The sequence below is a fragment of the Puma concolor genome, chromosome B2 (assembly GCF_028749965.1).
Source record: "Puma concolor isolate L17-30 chromosome B2, mPumCon1.1.hap2, whole genome shotgun sequence".
NCBI lineage: Eukaryota > Metazoa > Chordata > Mammalia > Carnivora > Felidae > Puma > Puma concolor.
This window is the reverse complement of record NC_141671.1, coordinates 112,689,850-112,711,771: the sequence shown is the minus strand read 5'-3', so window position 1 is coordinate 112,711,771 and position 21,922 is coordinate 112,689,850.

Here is a 21,922-nt window from a genome sequence, read left to right as displayed (position 1 = left end):
ATTCATATAATAAAATATGCATTGACAGACATAAAAAGGATGTGTTTATCTCAATAATACAGAAAAAGATATGCAGTCAAATATGAATAAAATTCAAGGCCATTCATCTTTAAATAAATCATTGTAAATGAGAAATAGTACTTGCAAAATAATAATAATAATAATTAATAATAATAATAATAATACCTGGTGAAATAAGTGAGAATTCACTTTAAATAAGAACAACAGCAAAAAAGATGACTGCATTCATTGTTTTTAATGTCACATTAAACTAGAGGAACTGGCTAATGCAATAAATTAAGTGAAATAAATAACACATAAGGATTTGAAATTGAAGAACATTTTCAAAGGTAGCAAGCTCTTGGCTTAGGGAAACATAAATAAATTTTAGATTCTAGAACATGAACTTGAAGTGACTAAAATAAATTGGGTGATATCTTAAACTGGTAACTTTTCTATATCCTTGAGGATTATTCCACTAAAGTTATATTTTTCAAAATATTTACTTCACATTATTATACATAAGTGGTCATTTGTCTGTATTTCAGATGTATCTTAGCTAAAACTAGTGAATACCCTAACTTACATGGTTTTTGAAGCCCGTACATTTGGTATTGTTTGACCTTTAAACTTTTATATATCTTAGTATAGAGGATGAAGAAAGGTTGCATGTTGTTGCTAGACAGTATGTACATTTAAACCAAATTTGTATTTGCAATACAAATGGCACTATGGCAAATAAATGGAAAAAATGTTAATACATTACTAAATTTTTTATTTCTTTTTTTTGATCAGCTTATACCAGTGCTTGAAAATCTCAATTTATGTTCATGACAGTGGGAGCTTTTTTATTTTTTTTGGGACAGAGAGAGACAGAGCATGAACGGGGGAGGGTCAGAGAGAGAGGGAGACACAGAATCGGAAACAGGCTCCAGGCTCTGAGCCATCAGCCCAGAGACTGACGCGGGGCTCGAACTCACGGACCGCGAGATCGTGACCTGGCTGAAGTCGGATGCTTAACCGACTGCGCCACCCAGGCGCCCCATAGTGGGAGCTTTTTTAATGGCTACATGGTTTCCAATCAACTGTTGGAAGACATCAAAAAAACCCTTCCAGTTCTGGGAATTTATCAAAGGAAAACAAAAACACTAACTCAAAAAGATATATGCACCCCCATGTTAATTGCAATATATTTACAATAGCCAAAATATGGAGACAAACTAAGTGTCCATTGATGGATGAATGGATAAAGGAAATATGGTATATATAGACACAATGAGATATTATTTGGCCATAAAAAAGGAAGAGAAATATTCACTGTAAACTTTCAAAATTAAACTACTTTTGAAGAATTAGTATTATACCAAGAGGTAAGTTAAAAACCACTGTTAACAAAGAGATGAACTTTATACAGTTGGAGGTTTAAAATTGTACTGTTCGGGGGCGCCTGGGTGGCGCAGTCGGTTAAGCGTCCGACTTCAGCCAGGTCACGATCTCGCGGTCCGTGAGTTCGAGCCCCGCATCAGGCTCTGGGCTGATGGCTCAGAGCCTGGAGCCTGTTTCCAATTCTGTGTCTCCCTCTCTCTCTGCTCCTCTCCCGTTCATGCTCTGTCTCTCTCTGTCCCAAAAATAAATAAACGTTGAAAAAAAAAATTGTACTGTTCGGTACCTGATGGGTCAAAGATCACAATGAAAATCAAAATACTTAGAATTGAATTTTGTAAAAAAAACAAAAGTACTACATATTAAGATGTGTAGGAAAGTCAACCAAATAGAATAGAACATTGTAGAATTTAAAGCTGACCCCGCCGTTGTCCCATACATTGGTGAAAGCTATGCACAGAACAAGGCTAACTAACAGGCTTGAGGAGGCATACAGGGGCTGAATCCAGTCACTCTCTGCTAGCCACAACTTGGCCTTACTCGTGACTAGAGGAGAGATATCTTTTTTATTTTTTGCAAAGGCACTATTTAGGCTGATCAATAGTCACCAAATTGCAAGAAAGTTAAAAGGATAACTGTTCAGACTAGAACTTAGAAATAAGAAATCTAGAATTAAAAATGCATATTTCATTGAGCTGATTTAGAAGAAATGGATACAAATGAGCAAAAAATCTACACTTGTGACAAATGAATCCTAATTTTACGCAAATGATAACACATCAATTATTGTATCTAGTAGCTAAAGCTTATATAAAACTGTACTGTAAGTAAAATATAATTTGATCTTAGTAAGTGTTATTTTGGTCAAGTAACTGTATCTAACTTAATCTCAATCTCCTCATCTACAAAAGGAGACCTCTTAATTATATGATCCTCAAGGACAATTTTAATTTTAAAATTCTGTGACTCGCTTTTCTTTTGAAAAGAAAAGGTACTTGAAGGCAAACTTCTCTACCTAAACTCAAGAATATTCCTTTTCAGATATTTAAAAAACCAGTGTGACATGTCATATGAGAAATGTCCGATGTTTCATATGTCCAATGTCACATAAGAAAATTATTTCTTGTGGCCAACTAGTATGTGTTTACTCAGAAGACCTAATTGCTTGCCTTTGCAATGTCAAACACTAATTAATTTTAGTTAAATATCTCATAAATATCACTGGAAAGCAATGCACATATTGTAGAAGAAATATTAATCTCTTGAACACATAAAGTAGAAAAGTTTTGAAAATATTTTTAAATATTTTTAATGTTTTATTTATTTTTGAGAGAGAGACAGAGTGCAAGCAGGGTAGGGAGAGAGAAGGAGACACAGAATCTGAAGCAGGATCCAGACTCCAAGCTGTCAGCACAGAGCGCAATGCGGAGGTTGAAGCCATGAACTGCAAGATTGTGATCTGAGCCAAAGTCAGACCCTTAACCGACTGAGCCACCCAAGTGCCCTAATTTTTAACATTTTTTAAGTTCATTTATTTATTTTTGAGAAAGAGAGAGAGCACAAGCAAGGGAGGGACAGAGAGAGTATCCCAAGTAGACTCCATGCTGTCAGTGCAGAGCCCGATGCAGAGCTCGAACTCACAAAGCCTGAGATCATGACCAAAATCAAGATTCGGATATTTAACTGACTGAGCCACTCAGGTGCCTCTAAAATACTTTAAATGCATAATATTATAACACAATATTTCCCAATGTGGTATGCATACCACAGTTTACAATACTTATTCTATAACTTTTTATGTATTTTAAGATTATATATATATATATATATATAAGATTTTTAAGATTATATATATATATATACAGTACCATATATATAGTACCATATATATATGTATTATATATATATACTATAATATATTATATATATATAGTGTGTGTGTGTGTATATATATATATATATAATATCAGCACTAACACACTGATATTTTATAGAAATCACTTAGGCCTTAACTCTTAGGATGATTCTGTGTAAAAAAATTGAATTAGCTTAAAATAAAATTAGAGACTTCTGATCCAGAGAAGATGGCATAGATTTGTTTCTCCCTGCTATTCCCCACTAAGTACAACTCTAGCTCCTGGAAATAACATAAGAAGCAGCCAAATGAGGGCACTGAGAGATGAAAGGAAGATGGTCTAATTAGGGATGCTAGAACTGGAGGAAAAAAATGGTAGTATCTCTTGACTTCCAACATAGCAACCAAAAGCATTTCAGGCACGCAAATTTTCCTCCAGATTAAACTGGAATTTCTCCACTACCAACAAATGGCACCAGCAAGGGGGAATCAATCGGGAACTTTACTGACAATAAGCACCCAGAAAAAATAGTTTCCTTCCCTACTGATAATGGGACTGCTTTCATCTACCTAGCTGAGAATCACCCGTGAGGCCAAGAACCAGGACAATCACAAGTTGAGTGAGAATGATGCCAATGCCCAGATAAGTCAGATGTTGGAATTATCTGACAAAGTTTTGGTCATCACAAAAATAATCTCAACAAGGAGGGCCTGGGTGGCTCAGTTGGTTGAGCATCCGACTTGGGCTCAGGTCATGATTTTGCAGTTCATGAGTTCCAGCCCCACCTTGCGCTCTGTGCTGACAGCTCAGAGCCTGAAGCCTGATTCGGATTCTGTGTCTCCCTCTCTCTCTGCCCCTCCCCCGCTCATGCTCTGTCTCTCTCTGTCTCTCAAAAATAAATAAACATTAAAATTTTTTTTGAATAACTTCAATACACATTCTCTTGAAACAAATAAAAACATAGAAAATCTCAGCAAAGAAATAAAAGCTATAAGAAATAATCAATAACTATGATAAGAAACTTCTTAATGAGTTTATCATTAAAATGTAGGTGATAGAAGAAGATAGGATCAGTGAACTGAGGAGAGATGAATATAATTTACCAATCTGAATAACAGAGAGAAAAATAAATTGAAAAAGTAAAGTGAACAGAACCTGGAGAGCCTGTGGCATAATAACTAATGATCCAATATTAGTTTCACTAAAGTCTCAAAAAGAGAGAAAAAAGAGTGGGGTAAAAAATATTCAAAGAGGGGTGCCTGAGTGGCTCAGTTGGTTAAGGCTCTTACTCTTGATTTCAGATCAGGTCATGATTTTTCAGTTCGTGGGCTCAAGCCCCATGTCTGGCTCTGTGCTGACAGCACGGAGCCTGCTTAGAATTCTCTCTTCCCCTCCCTCTCTGCCCCTCCCTCACTTGTGATCTCTCTCTCTCAAAATAAATACATAAAACTTAAAAAAAGGAATATTCAAATAAACAAAGGCTGAAATCTCCCCAGTTTCAGGAAAAATTTGTCAGAAGACACAACTTAAAAGGTCAAGGAGCTGAGTAAATCCAAATAGGACAAATCTAAGCAAAGCTATACTAAGACACATCATAATTAAACTTCTAAAAACTGAAGGCAAAGAAATGATCACAAAAGAAGAAAGAACTGATACATTTCATATAGGGGAACCCTAATTTGAGTGATTGCACATGCCTTATCTACAGTCATAGAGGCAAGAAGCAAGTACCACAACATTTTTCAAGTGCTGAAAGATGAGTATTGTCAACCATTAACTCTATATTCAGCCATAGTATTCTTCAGAGAAGAAGGTAAAATACATTCTCAGATAAAGGAAAAGTAAAGACTTCATCACTAGCAGACCTACCTTAAAAGAATGACTAGGGGAGGTTCTTCAAACAGAAAGGAAATGATAGAAGAAAACTTGGAGCATCAAGAGGGAAGAAAGAAGAATAGAAAGAGCAGAAATATAAAAATATATAATAAACTACCCCCTTGAAATTTCTAAATCATATTCAATGTTTAAAAAATTGTAAAACTTTCTAATACCAAGACAGTAATATTTAAGAGTGATTAAGGTAATGGGACAAAAATGGAAATAAGATTTCCAGAGTTTGCTCAAAATTAGAAATGTTGTACCCAGGAGACTATGACAAATCACACATATTATAACGTTCAGAGCAACCACTAAGAAAACTCTACAAAATGATAAAATAAAAAACACTGTAATTAAGTCATAATGAAATCTTGAAAATATTCAAGTTACTCACAGGAAGTCAGATGTCTTTTAACAGGTGAATGGTTAAATAAACTGTAATATATCCAAACCATGGAATACTATTCAACAATAAGGAAGAATGAATTATTGTTACATGCATCAACCTGGTTGAACCTCCAGATAATTAGATTGAGTAAAGAAAAGGCAACTTTAAAAGGCACTATTATATGATTCCATTTATATAACATTTTTAAAAAAACAAAATTATAAGGATGGATAACATATTAGCTGTTTCCAAGATTTAGAGGCCAGGTGAGGGTAAGGGTGGTTATAAAAAGGAAGTGCAAAGGATCTTTGTAATGATGGAAATGCTCTGTCTCTTGACTGTGATGGTGGATATACAAATTTATATGTGTGGTTAGATTGCATAGAACTAAATACATCTACACATACACAAGTAAGACCAAGGAAATCTGAGTAAAATTGATGGAGTGCTTCAATGTTAATATCTTGGTTGTGATATTATACTACAGTTTTGTAACATGTTCCCATTGGGGGAAACTGGGTAAAGGGTATATAGTATCACTGTATTATTTCTTACAAAGGCATGTGAATTTTAAACAATTTCAAAATAAAAAGTTTACTTAATAAAATCCAATTCAAAAATGAAGGAAGTTGCAGAACAGGTGGTATTTCACTGTGGGGAGTATCCTGAAGGCAGCATGTGATAAAATCCAGGCCCCTGGGGTGGACAATGGTCAAGGATGTGAAATCTGGAACCTTCCAAATGTAGAATCCTCCAGATGTGGGCTTACATGCCAAGCATCTGTTTTCTAGGCCCAGCCTGTGCTCACCTCCCAAGTGGACGAGGTGGGAATGGGAAACTCCACCCCACCCAAGTAATATCAAGTACATTGATGTAATAGTAACAGAGGAGGAGTTAGTGATCCTAGGCTGGCAGAACACCAGAGATGCTCTACATGTAGAGAAGCTCAATATAGGGAATTTTCCTTCCCCAACCCCCCAGAAAAAGATATGGATGTCAATCTTTATTCCAGCAGTACATATGAGGGGATGCTCCCACAAAGGGTCATTACAGTCTTCAGTCATGATTTTATATGAGAAGAAGAAACCTTTGAAACATGACCATCATCACGTTGAGAGGGACTTGAACCAGAGGAGAATTAATCATAGTTCATGGATTGGAGCATGAACCTGAGATTCTCATAACTTCTAAAATTCTGATCTGGTCACTATTAATTTCAGCCATACTAAATGGAAATGTTAACGAAAAGCAGTGTAGTAGCTCCATCTGGAAGGAAACATTAAATCTGAAAATTATTTTTGCTTTGTGTTCTAATATAGCAGTTATACTTGTAGCTATCTGTGGGTTATGCTTTCCAAAGCCTGAATATGATATAGAAATATTTTCAAAAAATTGTCTAAAATAGTTTTTAGTCTGTAAAAACATGAGAATCAGCCTCATTACACTAAATTCCACATTGAAAAATCTGTTAATTTGCAAAGAGGGTGCTTAGCAACAAAAAACCACCTATGAGTCATAGCTTTTGTTTGGTGAGTAGAAAATATTCATACTATGACTTTTGGTGATTAGTACAAAAATTATGGATCATTTCAATAGGAGTCTAATGGTGCCTTCTGGTAGGATTGCAATTAGATATTTTAGCTAATTATTTAAAAGAATATACTTCAGCTTATAAAGCAAATCAGGTAGAGCAACTGCTCATTAATGGAAAATTAGCACCTTGAAAAAAATGATGGCCATTAATTACAGAGTACTAAATTCATGACATTATTTTCCTTAGTAAAATTGAATAGAAATAGCTAAGTATGTTGAAGAGAATTTTCACCTGATGAAAATATCACTTTACAAAGTTATTCTCTACCTCACTCACTTTTACTTTTCAAAGTGAATAAGTATGGCTGTTAGCTCATTCTACCAAACCAACAAGAAAGTTTCGGTTAAGAATCTAAAAAGCAGATTTTATTTATTTTTTAAGTTTATTTGTTCATTTTGAAGGGAAAGAAAGAGAGCACAAGCGGGAGAGGGGCAGAGAGAAAGAGAGAGAGAGAATCCCAAGCAGGTTCTGTATTGTCCCCACAAAGCATGATGTGGGCTCGATCCCACAAACCATGAGATCATGACCTGAGCCGAAATCAAGAGTTGGTCACTTAACCAAATGAGTCACCCAGCCACCCCAAGAAAATATATTTTAATAAATTCTTTCCATTGTCTTATGGTTGTGAGAGAAGACCTTTTATATTAATTTTAGATTATTCTGTGTGATAGAAAAAACTGCTTCTAAGTACAAAAAAAGCAAATAAATTATTTGATACTCCTTTAAGTTCTACAGTGTAAAGTGTAAAGTAGTATAGAGCATGTCATTTAGAATTAGACAAATTTAGAGTAGAAATTTTGCTCTGCTTTTGATTATTTGTGTGGCTTTGGGCAATTTACTCAAATTCTCTGGGACTTGTTTCCTCACCCAAATTAGGGGATATGTGACCTATATGGTACAATTATCGCACAGATTAAATAGTATGTCAATAAAGTATTAAAAGTGTTTGGCACAATGTCTACCTTATTGTGCTAAATAAAATGATGGAAACAACAGTGGTGAAGGTTCGTTGTAGTTACATCCAAAAACTCCAATTGCTTGGATGCACAGCTTCAATTTTTTTTAAGTTTATTTATTTATTTATTTTGAGAGAGACAGAGAGAGAGTGAGTGAGGGAGGAGCAGAGAAAGAGGGAGACAGAGAATCCCAAGCAGGCTCCACACTGTCAGCTTGGAGCCCAACGCAGGGCTCGAACTCACAAATTCTGAGATCATGATCCAAGCTGAAACCAAGAAAGTAGGATGCTTAACCAACTGAGACACCCAGGTGCCTCCACAGCTTCAATTATTAATTGAATTTAGCTAAGTAATCCATAAATAGCAGTCAAGGGCAACAGGCATTTTAAAGAAAATGTTAATCTTTGAAAGGTGTAAAGGATGAAGAAGTTCAAAATATTGTAAATGTATTACATCACAGCACAATGTTCGCTGAAGGACAGTATAACATATTCTATGCTTTCATAGGGAAACATTTATTAGTTAACATATTTTATGTACTTTAATTGTTTCTAGTTATGTATTATTATATATGGCTTATCACATTAATAATTTTATGGAAATCACTAAGGCTTTAATTTTTAGGGTGAGACTATGTAAAGAAACTGAGAAAACCTAAGATCAAATCTGAGAAAAATATTAAAGTACAGTAGAGATTGTATTTACTGAATATAAGAAATGTCTATCACCTTCACTTTAGTATTTATCTTCTTTTTTTATACAAAATGTAAAGAATATTATGACAAGGTTCTTGGCAGCCTGGTCCTTTACCAAGGAATCACCCCTTTTGTGAGGAGCATGAGGAATTTGAGAGTCAAGGGGTTGGAGAAGATGAGTCCAAACTCTTAGAGAAGAAAGGACAGGACCTGTCCTCTACCTCTGCTGTGTAAATACAGGAGTTGTGCCTTTTTATATCTATGATGGCCCTCTCTCAGAACTGTACTTTAAGGCTGAAGAATTACAGTATATCAATAGCAGACCATTCTTTAGAGCCAGCCCTAAGCAAAATTGTGAAATAGATTGAGTTATCTTTGCCACTTTCCCCTCCTTCCTAATAATTCCACTCTCTACCTGAGGCGTATTTCTTTCTAGTCCCAGTAGAACAGGCTCTCTTTACTGTCACTAATTGAGAAAGTAAGATAATTCCCCTTAAAATGTCAAGTGTTCAATAGTAGCCTCTCCCAAGAGTATTAAAAAGATTCTTGCTGACCAAAAGAGTCTTCAAATCCTAAAGAAAAACATTTCTAGAAGTGTAAGTTAGCATTATCACAAGTGCTTATGTATATACTTTTGGGCAAAAAAAAACCAAATACAAAAACAACAAAAAAAAACACTTTCTTAGTACCACTGAAATCTTAAAATAAAGATACTATATACTGATAAAGCCAAGAAGCCAAGTCTAATACTATCTTTTTTTCATATATTTAGCCTACTTTCCATCCTAAGCAGACAAAACATACACACAAACACACACACACGCACACACACACACACACACACACACACACACAGGCACACACAGTTCTATGAAAGAAAACAGAATAATAGGCTCATATCTAGAAAAAGATGCCCTATAAATAAGATGTCACTTGCTCTACAAGACCAAGAGATATCTCTGTACTACTTTGAAATAACGTAGGAAATTTGTTTTCCTGGGACTGGTAGTCAAAAGAAGAAAACATCTCAAGAGGTATCTGGGGGAAATAGAGTGATAGCCCAAAATTTGGACATAAGAGTTATCATCTTTATCTCTAATCTGAATTTAAATTTTCCATCAAAGCATCTCCTCTGAGTCCTTTACTTTTTGCTCATAACACCACATAACCTTACTTATTCTCGGAAGAAAAAAAACAAAAACTGTTTGATTTAGTGCCTCTGGTTGGTTGTTTACTCCTTATTTTTACTGCTCTCTTCAAAGAAGTCATTCATAATTATTACAGACAACCTCAAGTTACTATTCTGAAGAACATCTTCTACCACCACACCTCCAATTTGTTAAAAATAAAAATTTAGGGCGCCTGGGTGGCGCAGTCGGTTAAGCGTCCGACTTCAGCCAGGTCACGATCTCGCGGTCCGTGGGTTCGAGCCCCGCGTCAGGCTCTGGGCTGATGGCTCAGAGCCTGGAGCCTGTTTCAGATTCTGTGTCTCCCTCTCTCTCTGCCCCTCCCCCGTTCATGCTCTGTCTCTCTCTGTCCCAAAAATAAATAAAACGTTGAAAAAAAAATTTTTTTAAATAAATAAATAAAAATTTAATTCAAGAGATTCCTGGGAGCTGGGGACTTGAACTATCAGTAGGGGCATTTGAAAAAAATGTACTATAAGAACAAGGAAAAACTGGATATAGATCAAACTACACAAAAACAAAATGCCCAGAGTTTAATCACTTCAATTTCAGATTGGATTAATGTAATCTACCCAACCTTTCTGCCAGAATTAAAAGAAAATCATATGTAAATCATCCAGAGACCCTATTTTTTCACACACAGTCATCAGCAATCAATAAAGTATATCAGGAAACCAATTTAAGAAAAGCAGGGGAGAAGACTGGACACAGAACATGGATCATAAGGGATAAGTACTTAGAGTCACCAGACACAAACCTGAAAATGAATCTGATTAATATATTCAAGTAACTAGGGAATAAAATGGAAATGTCATCAGAAACCTGGAATCTATAAAAAAAGATGCAATAAATTCTAAAACAACAAAAATATACTAACAGAAATGACGGATTCAGCAGATGGATTTAACAGCTTGCTAGGCATGGAACACAAACTGAAAATATAGGTCAACAGACAATATCCAAACGGAAGCATGAAGAGGAAACAAAGAAAATATGTGGAAAAGACCCTGTAAAAGGTACATACAGTATTTCATGAAAATGTCTAAAATACATATTAATGGGTTGTAGAAAGAGAGAGAATGGGGCAGATAATGGGACAGTATTTTTGTTAAGAAGAGAACCTATACTTAAAAGAATCTAGTAAAACAGCTTCAAGCTAAAGGCAAAAAAAGAAATCTTCAAAGTAGCCTCAGAATTATTGAATTATTTTCAATAGAAATAATAAGAATAGCAGTTGACCTCTTAACACAAATAATGGGAGCCAGAAAACAATAGATAATATCTTTAGAGTATTGAGAAAAACTAACTACAAACCTAGAATTCTACCAACACACACACAGACACACACACACACACACACACACACACACACACACACACTCACTACACACACTCATTCATTCATACACAGTTGAGGAAACTTAGCATCTGTTTGGAGGTAGATGTTGATGAAGAATTGTGGGTGTCTCTAACCGGTTTCCCACTTCAATTTTGAAGTGGATGTTGAGAGCATTTCTTTAAGTAGAAAGGACACAAAGAGGAGAAAGAGTAAGAGCTCAGTTTCTGACACTAAGGCATATAAATAGATATATATGTTTGAGGAAAGAGATCTAAGATAGATCTTGGAATTATCCACATGCATGTGGCAACTGAAGTTATGAGAGTTGATGGAAAATGTGTAGACAATAATAGGATCAGGGTGCCTAGGTGGATCAGTCAATGGGTGTCTGACTGTTGATCTCAGCTCAGGTCTCAATCTCAGAGTCATGAGTTCAAGCCCCATGTTGGGTCCCACACTGGTCATGGAGAATACTTTAAAAAAAAGATAACAGGGTCTAGAAATACTTAAATTGGAGGATAAATTTAAAACAGTCTAAAAGTAGTAGGTAGAGAGGAGGTCACTGGTAGGCACAGTAGATCAATTTGAGAAGCAAGGTAGGACTGTGTGAGTCAAGGTTCTCCAGAGAAACAGAACTAATAGAATGTGTGTGTGTATATATATATCCATATCCATATCTCTATATCTATCTGTAACTGTCTAAAGAGATTTATTTTAAGGAATTGGTTCACACAACCATGGAGGCAAGCACATCCAAAATCTGCAGAGTAAGCAGGCAAGCTAGAGACCTAGGGAAGAGTTGGAGTTTGAATCTGAAGGCAGTCTGCTGGCAGAGTTCCTGTTGTTTTCGGCTTTTTTTTTTTTCCTTAATAGTAGGTCAATTTTGTTTTTGTTTTTGTTTTTTAAAGTAAGGTCATCAACTGATTGGATGAGGTACATCTATGCTATGGAGGATAATCGGCTTTACTCAAAGTCTACTATTCAAATGTTAGTGTGGTCGAAAAAAAACCACTTTTACAGAATATCTAGAACAAAGTTTGATCAAATATCTGTGTTCCATGGCTTAGCCAAATCGACAAATAAAATTAATCATCACAGGGACCAAAGTCAGAATGTCTTGGTTTGAGAACCATTAGAGAAGTGGAAGAGGAAGTTTTAACTATTCTTTCAGAAAGCTTGACTGTGAAAGGAAGGGAAAGCAAGAAGGAACAATAGGATTATAAGGTAATTGTGTATAAAAGTAGTATGTCGCTTACAATAGGAGAGACTTGGCATATGTACACTTTGGAGAGAATATTCAGCAGAGAGAAAGATTGATGATACAGGAATAAGGGTGTGTGTTTGGCAGCCAGACCCCTGAGGCAGGAATGAGACCCTGAGACTGGTATAAGTGTGAGTCCACTTTTGAACAGAAAATCAGCACACTTTTTCATAGCTCAGATACACAGTTTTAATGTTTTAAGCATAAAATAGATTTAAGCAGTGATCTGTGTTGGTTTTGTAATATGCTAGCTTTGTTAGTTATGTAAGAAGTTCAGTGATGATCTGATACAAAGAAAAAGAGGAAAACACAGCATTTTATGATTATTGTAATACAGGTGGGGAGAGTGTTCAATCAGAATTACAATGGGAAGGTCAGGAAAAGGTTCTTGCAGGACACATTTTAGATTGTGCTTAAAAACATAGAATTTATCTCAGCAAGGAGAGGAGAATGGAAGATATGGGAAGGATTATATATATATATATATGTGTGTGTGTGTATATATATGTGTGTGTGTGTGTGTGTGTGTGTATATATATATATATATATATATATATATATATATATTCATCAGGATAATGATAACTTTTGAGTCCAGGAAGGAGTTTTCTTTAGCTATATTACAACAAAAACTAGTACCATCAGAATAGCAATGTTATTTTAAATTGTTTTCAAATGTAAAGACAATAAGCTCATGTATTTGCTATGTATTTCTTTAAAAATAAAGCTCAATATTTACGTCAGCATAAATTTTTTTTTTCAACATTTATTTATTTTTGGGACAGAGAGAGACAGAGCACGAATGGGGGAGGGGCAGTGAGAGAGGGAGACACAGAATCGGAAACAGGCTCCAAGCTCTGAGCCATCAGCCCAGAGCCTGACGCGGGGCTCGAACTCACGGACCGTGAGATCGTGACCTGGCTGAAGTCGGACGCTTAACCGACTGCGCCACCCAGGCGCCCCATGTCAGCATAAATTTAAGCACTATATTTGTAACACTACATTTAAAAACTTTTAGATTAAATTTTGTTCAATAACTACTTTTGAGCCTTAATTTTTTTTAATTTTTTTAACCTTTTGATTTATTCTTGAGAGAGAGACAGACAGAGCATGAGCGATGGAGGGGCAGAGTGAGATAGGGACACAGAATCTGAAGCAGGCTCCAGACTCTGAGCTATCAGCACAGAGTCCGACACGGGGCTCGAACTCATAAGCCATGAGATCATGACCTGAGTGAAAGTGGGATGCCCAACTGACTGAGCCACCCAGGCAGTGCTACTTTTGAGCCTTTATAATGGATCTAGGAAAGATGGTAGTCAAAATATATTTTATATAATGCAAAAAACCCCACACAAAACAGACATAGTTATAGACCTCAAGGAACTTAAATACTATTGAAAACACACATGATATGTGATTATAGTAGGTCAAAATGCATATTGGTAACTTTTACAAAAGTTATAAAAAAATTTTAAATTTTATCATTTTCCCTAAGAATCTGTCACCTATGAGGAGACAATTATATAATTAATTTTAACAGCTGGTAGAGGAAGATAAGAGCAGGAAAGAGGTACTAACAGAGCTCTATGGCACTCAAGGGAAGGAGAAATTACTTTTCAGGGTGGAAAGGGGGTGGTTTATGAGGGAGAGTGCCATTTGAGATGAACCCCAAGGACTGAGTAGAATATCAAAGTACGGATGCTGTGGCAAATCAAGAAGGAATCCATAATTCCACTTAGTACAAGATAAGTGCAGGCAGGAAGTCACAGAAACATGGACTAAAAAGCTAAGATAGAATTGCTCAGTGTCTGAAATTTAGAATCTGTGTGAAGGAATAGTTAAAACTAAAACTGGAAAAATTATTTGAACCTATATTGTCAATAACATAAATACCAAGAAGAGAAACTCTTCCTTAATTTGGCAAACAATGAGTTACCCTCAAATAATTTTTATGCAGGGAAAGGTGAATTTGGATAAGAAGAGATGGGAACTTATCACTGGTCAGGGGAATCTTGTAGTAGTTCACACAGGAAAGACTTTGGTCCTAATTTAGTGTGTTGGAAAGGGAAATGGAAATTTAATTTCATAAGCCACTCATAATTTCTTTTTTTTTTTTTTGGAGGACTAACATAAAACATTTTATCTGGCTAAGAAAGGGAAAGTGTTTTCTGGGGGCACTTGGCTGGCTTAGTCGGTAGAGCACATGACTCTTGATCTCAGGGTTGTGAACTGAAGCTCCACATTGGGTGTAACACCTACTTAAAAAAAAAAAAAAAAAAAGGTATGTTCTAATATAACTTCATGACCTACTCTGCAGTTAATATTGTCCAGACAGTGGTACTTAGCAAGTCCTTACTGGCTGGTTGGGTCATCACTTCAACCTTGAGGTCATTCACTCAATTCATAAATAAGTATTATGCACCTATTACATACACTATACTCTTCTAGGTTCTGGAATACTGCAATAAACAAAACAGAATCACAGCTTTTTTAGAGGTTATCTTTTAGCAGACAGACTGATACATGAGAAACAAATATAAATAGACTATGAATAAAAGTAAAAGCTTTGGATTTTATTCTCAGGTAGATAAGAAGTCTTTGAATGCCTCTAACTTTGTTTTAATAGGATCATTGTAGCCAATGTGTAGAATTTTCATGTTTTAGTAGAAAAGAAGAGATGAACTGGTGCAGGTGAGTTATTCTGCGTGAGAGGTAATGGTAGTGCAGACTGGAGACATAGCACTGGAACTGAGGAGAAATCCCAGATATTTCCTAAAGCAGAGTTGCCAAGGAGTGTTGATGGTTGGGAATGAGAATGAAGGTTGACACTTTAAGCCAGATAACTCTTTGTTGTGGGCAAGTATCCCAAGCATTGTGGATGCCAGCAGCATACATCCCTTAGTTGGAACATCCAAAAATGTCTCCAGACTTTGCCAAATGTCCTCTTGGGGACAAAATGACCTCCATTTGAGAACAACTGTGTTAAAATAAAGAAGGAATAGATTCAAAAGGGAATTATCAAAACTTTGTTTTAAGGTACACTAATTTGGGATAATTCTTATATATCCTAAAGGAGATATCAAGTTGGAATTTGGAGGCACAAATATGTAATTTAGGAGAAAAGTCAGGGCTGAAGATGCAAACGTGAGAGCCATCAGCATACAAATGAGATCAAGTTCCTGAGAAGGAAGGAGAGTCATTGCTGCTACAGAAAAGAAAATGCCCAAGAGGCAAACCTGGAATGTGCCATGTGTCGCTGTGGGGAACATGATTCAGACCCAGGTAAAATAATTGAAAGTAAGCAAGAATGGCGTTCCAGAAGACAAGACAAGGCTGTGTTTAAAAACAGAGAGAAAAACGGCTTCATATGTTGCTGAAAAGTCTAGAAAGATAAAGACTGGAATTGGGATTTATTGGTGACCTTAATAAGAGCAGTTTTGTACAGAGGTGAAGACTTAAAAACTGGAGTCAGTTCAAGAGATAATGGAGGTAAAGAAGTGGCACCCACTAAAACAAAGAATACTTTAAAAGAAATTTATAGATTTGCTATAGAGGAGAACAAAGAACTGGGCAGTCCCTGGAAAACAATGTGAGGTCAGGGGAGGTGTTTTGCTTTTTTGTTTGTTTGTTTGTTTGTTTGTTTGAACAATGGGGAAAACTGTCGCATATATGTTTGCTATGTTAATGATCCAGAAACAAGGAAAAGATAATGAAGCAAGAACCGAGAATGGCTGAAGTCATTGAGTAGGGCGATGGATGCCAGGATCTCTAACACAAGCATGGATGGTCTAATCCAAGGACACCAGGGAATGAGTAAGTGCCAGATTTTCAAGCCACTGGAGCAGAAGTGAGGTCCTACAGGCCACTACAAAGGAATGACTTCAGTCTTACCACTCGAATTTGGTTCCAAAATAATAAACAATAAACATTGTTTAAGCAGCCAAAGATATTTTTCAGGCCCCATTGTGAGTAAAGCATGAGCCACTGTAGATGTATCTTTTACACTGACTAAGGGATAAATTTGGACATGTTGGCTGGATGGATGGATGCAATTATTCCCTGGGAAATACCATTCACTTAACAAAAGTTCAGCTACCACTTTCACTCAAAAATCATTCTCTACTTGCATATGTTAATTTGTAAATACATTTACAAGGCAAAATAAAGTCCCCTTTTGTAAAACTCTACATCTCTTAATTCCAAACCTGTCCTATTTTATGTACTCAAAATTTTTCCTTATGGCCTAGTTCAAGTGCCATACTCCCAAGTGATAAAAAATTGAATTGTCATGATCCTGAGAGAAATAAGAAGTAGAAATTTATTTTGCTCTATTTTGCAGCCAGATTTTTTTTGCTTGCACTTAAAATTTTATTTTTAAAAAATACACCAGATAGCAATGTAATAATGACTATGAATATATGTCTTATGAAGTGACTTATAAAATAATTTCGCATGTTTTGTGATAACACAAACTGGGGAACTGGAGAAGAAACTTGCTTTTCTAGGTTTTAACTGCTTCTACAGATAGAAGGAGAGATCAGCCTTGATGATAATAATACATTTAGAATGAAGTAGTTACCAAATGCATATTGTTACTTTTGTTACATGGTTCAGCTTCATTTGGCTGTATTTCTCCCTTAAGCATAGTTTATTGAAATGATGTCCTACAGCTAGGAACAATTCAATTTATAAAATCTTATAATACACTTACTTGTAATCACAAAGTAGAAATTTTTTACACTTTTGAACCTTTAGAATATATGCAATGTATTACCTATCTGTTTCAATCCTACTCCCGAATACATTTGGTGTAATCTTTACTAACGGTCCTCAATGTAATACTAATTGGATCAAATTCCCGTAAGCACATTTTTGTCTCCTAATGTGCAACAAAACAAAATGGTTTTCATTGTAGACAAAATAGAAGCTTAAAAAATGAAATAAGGAAAATAACATTGAAAATGTATAAAATGCTGGAGTGACCTTTCTGCCGGGTTGCTTCTTGTGGCTTTTTTTTCTTTGCTAATGTGGTTTTATCTTATCATCTTATCATTTTAACCATTTGACCTTCATTACCTTAAAGGAGGACATGGGCTTTCTATTTTATGTCTCCATTTTATCACCCTTTAATAATAAATCATAAGCTATCTATAATTGTCTGCTTATAAATAATGCTTATAAATATTCTTAGAGAAAGCATAATATTAAATCCAGAATTTAGCTCATCCACCAGGCACAATAAGAATTTCCCTTCCTTGGGCACCTGGGTCACTCAGTCAGTTAAGCATCCGACTTTGGCTCAGGTCATGATTTCCCCATTGGGGAGTTGGAGCCCTGCATCGGGTTCTGTGCTAACAGCTCAGAGCCTGGAGCCTGTTTCAGATTCTGTGTCTCCCCCTTTCTTTGCCCCTCCCTGCTTGCACTCTTTCTCTCACTGTCAAAAATAAATAAACATTAAAAAAATTTATTTAAAAAATTAAAAGATTTTCCCTTCCTGTTAACATTTGTGGCATAAAGAACTTAGAAACATTTTGGGTTTCAATTCCTTTAAAAATATTTATTGGTTATGGGGACTATCTCCTTTTCCATACTTTCTGTATGGGAGGCAAAGAAGGGACTCTGTATACAACATCTTTTTTTTTTCTTTTGAGAGAGCGAAAGAGAGAAAGAGAGTACAAGCAAGAGAGAGGGGCAGAGGGAGAGAAAGAAAATCTTATCTGCATGGAGACTAGTGCGGCCTCAGTCCTATGACTCTGGTATCATGACCTGAGCCAAAATCTAGAGTTGACACTCAATTGACTGAGCCACCCAGGCACCCCTTCATTTCCTTTTGGCAAATACCTTTCCCTGCTCCCTAGTCTCCCTGCCAAGGCCCATGAAATGTACTTTTGCATTTCTCTTCCTTTAACCCAAACACATAAGCCTTCAACATATGAATATGTGCATATGTGTATATATACACATATACATACACACATATATAAATACACATACATATACATATATATTATTCACATATATGTCTTCTATGTACATATACTAAAATATATAACCTTTCTATATAACATTTTGATCAAGTCCATTCACCACTATAAATATAGAAAGGCATAAAACTGTATGGTACTCACATCCATGAGGCCATCCCTAAAAAAAAAGAAACCATCTGACAATGAACAGGCCCTGTGCTAAGCAATTTGTATTTGTTATTTTGGTTAGTGCTCACAACTGTACTTATGAATAATGCCATTTTATAAATGATGAAATTAAGGTTCAGTAATATTAAATAATTTGTCAAAGATCAGGCTGCACTGTTGGTGAGTGAAAATCTTAACCCAGGTCTACCCAGCTGAGAGAGTTCACAGTGCTTCCATTTATTAATCCATTTGACAAATATGTATTGATAATGTATTATGTGCCATACACTGTGCTAGGTACTGAAGTATATGCATGAATGAGACAGACATAATCCAGGTCCTCATGCACTTACAGTCTAAAGGGGTCAAATGTATTTTTTTTAAATAATAGTACAATCACTTAAGACAAAATCTGCAAAGTAAATGCACAAGGACAATTTTTTTCCTGCAAACATATTTATTTGATCTGTGTAGTATTTGTCTGCAGAGTGTCTTTATTATTTCAGTTAATTAGTAATATTTATAAATCAGAAGATTTCATACTCAGGCAGACATACACATGCTGGAAGCCGAGCTATCCCAGCCTGAGTGGCAGGGCCCGGGCTGTGGACGGATTGGTGACTGCAGGGTGGCCCGCCGACAGTGAAGCTTCTTGTACTCCAGTTTTTAGGTAATTTGGCCTTATTAAATTGGGTATCGTCTGTTGGGGAATTCCCCTCAGCAGGCCCCCTGGGAAAAGAACCATTAGGGAAGAAAATAAGGTTCTGCAAGAAATTGTGCAGCCTGGCCTTACGTTTAGCCCTTGCCATTCCCTAAGGAGACTCCTCTACTTACAGGAAGGATAGCCTCATACATTTGCCAGCAAAGAGGGCCTGTAAAGGAGAGACATATGGATTTGAAAGTCCCAATCTGGCAACTAAAGAGTGTATCTCTGGGCACAGGTGACTTCAACCCCTAGACCCACCTGGCCCCTGGAGGCATTCCAGGTGATGACTGAACCTAGTCGGTTAAGGTACAGACACAATGGTTCATTGGTTCCTAGGTGCGTTGTCTCTCTGAGAATGTGTGAGCCATGGGGGTTTCTAAGGCTTTTTCGGCCCCTTCCTGGCACCTCAGACTGAGGCAAACACATTGTTCTTCTGGCCTCATGTGGTTAGGAGGTCATGTCCCTATAACTGTTCCACTTGAGGTGTTGAGAAATGGAGGGCCTTTCACGAGAACAGCACAGCAAATGCTTTGTAGATTATGGACAAACACAGGTGCATAATGGAATAATGTAAGGAATTAATCAATAATCAAAGGGTATGCGGGAACTTTATGAGAAAATCGCCATGTTATTTCTTAAAGGTCGATTACACATAAGAACATTTTCAAAATTAGGTAATGTTAGAAAAACATAGATGACGTATGTTACAAGGAAATCACTAGCATATATAATGCCACGTTTACTACAATAAATTGGCCAGTTCAACACACTGCTGTTTTCTGTGTCCATTTTTATTTTAGTTTTAGTTTTTTATTTTAGTTTTGTTTTATTTTCACCGACGCCTTTCTTCCTTCGGGTACCCCTGGACCTGCTGGAGCTGGACTGGGGCATACACATACACACACATAAATCTGGATTTCTGGCTGATCTGAAAAACTCAGATGTGACTCACTGGGCTGGAATTGCCTGCAAGGCAATGATTGGCTAAAGCTGAGGAGATATGTGTTTTTTAGATGGCAAGAGGCTCTCTAATGCACCACACACTCTATGGCTTCTTCTTATCACTTCATTCATTAACAAAACCTGCCAGCCATTGTAGGCATTTGAGCTTATAATCCTTGACTTGATTAGAATTTTGGTGAGTGTTCAGATAAGGAAAGAATGCCCAAATGAAATTACATATCCAAGTGAGGTAGGCAGAATTCTAAGATGACCTCCAAAAAGTTACGCCCTTGGAAACCCCTTCTCTTCAGTGTGAGTAGAACCTGTGAAAGAATAGGATGTTAGGCTATATGGCAAAGGTAAAGAGATTTTGCAGATATAATTTAAGTCCTGAATCAGTTGACCTTAAGTAAAAGGGAGTTTTTTCTGGGTGGGCCTGTAATAATCTGGTCAGCATTTTCAGAGAGGGCCCAGGTTTCAGAGACTCCAAGCAACAGGGAAACTCTCCTGCTCACCTTGAACAAACTGTCATCCTGTGGGGTGAGCAATGCTGCAGGAAACAGTAGGCTACTTAAAGGAGCTGAGGGTCTCAGTCCTATGGCCACCAGGAACTGAATTTGGCCAACAACCAGTGAGCTTGGAAGTGCATTCGACCTTAGATGAAATCGTATTCCAGGTTTAAACCTTCACTGCAACCTTGTGAGATCCTAAGCCGAGGACTCAGCTAAACGGTGCCCAGACTCTTGCCCCATGGAAACTGTGTCATAAGCTGCTCAATTTATGGCAATTTGCTGCACAGCAATAGAAAACTCATAGATATTTTCTACTTAGAAACACAGGTTAAGAGAGCATTGGGAATGAGAAGAAGCAGTTTATGCAAAGGCTCTATGATAGAGATATGGGGAGGAGGGCTTGTAGTAAAGGTGTGTGTACATGTGGAGGAGAGTGGACGGGAGCTGCTGGTGTGCAGAACATGCAGGGACTCATGGCCAACATTTTATGTATAATCCCAACATTTTAAGAAAACTTCTTTGGAAGGGTTTTAATTTACAGTATGATACACTCACTTTTATACTTTAAAAGAATAAGTTAAATACAGGAAACCAAGTAAAAAATTATTGAAGCAGACTATGTAGCTAGGATTAAGAAAGAGGATATAGAAAGGTGAATGGATCTGAGAATTATTTAGGAGGCAAACCATTATGACTTGGTGATTAGATGCAAGAGTGTTACAGAGTGGGGTCTAAGAGCTAAAATCTAGGTACCTCTGTTCCTAACTTAAATCCAAGTCAGTTTCTGTTTCTGAACGACTTGTCCCTTTGTCAGTTTAATTTACCTGAAAGCCTGTTCACTGTTAAAATTCCACCATTTTCTGTATGGAGTAACCATTGCTTAGTTAAGGTTTTGAAAACAAAGGAAGAATATGGAGTAACAGTGACATTTAGCTTAGGTTCTTAGTACCTAAACTTTAAAGATTCTCCCTTCTTGGAGGCTTTAGGATGGTGGAACAGTAAGGGGACCTGGGCTGGTCTCATCCCTTGAACACAGCTAGATCAACATCAAACCATTTTGAACACCTAGGAAATTGATCAGAGTATTAACA